Genomic DNA, 1,093 nt, shown 5'->3' on the forward strand with positions numbered 1-1,093 from the left:
CTCTACGTCACTTTGAGGGACATCAAACTGCACCTGGACTACCTTCACAGGTGGGAGGCTAGCATCCTCCTCAGCGACACAGGGCCGTTGGTCGTGGCCTTTGTTGCTGTTAGTTGCGTGGCATCCGCACCAAATGTTGCCCTGGATCACGTTCATGGCCTTTACTGTGTTTCCGGCCAGTGCGACCGCATCAGGATTTGCATCCTTTTTGCTCACACGCTTTCAAACAGCACATCTTTCTCAAGCAGCTGGATGATAGACGTTGTTGTTCCGTGCCATCGACTTGATCTGACCTCATGCACAACAGAACAAAACACTGCCAAGCCCTGCGCCGTCTCACTAGTGTCCCTGGACTCGAGCCCATTGTTGTAGTTACTGTCCATCTAGAAAAGGACTTCCTCTTTTGCCCTGCCACTGTTTTACCAAGCAGGTTATACTTTTCCAGGGACTGGTCTCTCCTGATGATGTGTCCAAAGTATATAAGAGGAAGTCTTGCCAGCCTTGCCTCTAAGGAGCATGCGGGCCCTCCTTGTAAGATAACCTTGTTTGTTCTCTGGCAGCCCACTGGGCTTTACGTGTCCTTTGCAAGCACCACCGTTCAAATGCATTTATTCTCTTGGGTCGTCCTTACTCAGTGTCCATTTTTCACATGCATCTGAGGCCACTGAAAATATCATGGCTTGGGTCAGGCCCACCTTAGTCCTCAAAGTAACGTCCCTGCTTTCAATTTACCTGATGCAATGCATCTTTTGATCTCTTAACTGTTACTTCCATGAGCATTGACTGCGGACCCAAGCAAGACGAAATCCTCGACAGCTTCAACCTTTCCTCCATTTGTCAGGATGTTACCTAGTGGGTCATTTGTGAGGATTTTGACCTTGAAGGCTACTGATTTTGGAGGCCTGCAAGGCTGCTGAATTCTGACAGCCGTTTGGAAGAAGTGGGGAGGCATCCAGGATGCCTAGTGAGCTGATCAGGCTTCCTGTTCACTACATCCTCCAGCAAGGTAGAAATACCTTCAACCGGGAAGACATCCTAGCTCAAAAGCTCAAAGCCTGTGCGTTGTTACTGACTGTGATCAGAGACCAACTGA

This window comes from Tenrec ecaudatus, chromosome 7, assembly GCF_050624435.1.
Source record: "Tenrec ecaudatus isolate mTenEca1 chromosome 7, mTenEca1.hap1, whole genome shotgun sequence".
Lineage (NCBI taxonomy): Eukaryota > Metazoa > Chordata > Mammalia > Afrosoricida > Tenrecidae > Tenrec > Tenrec ecaudatus.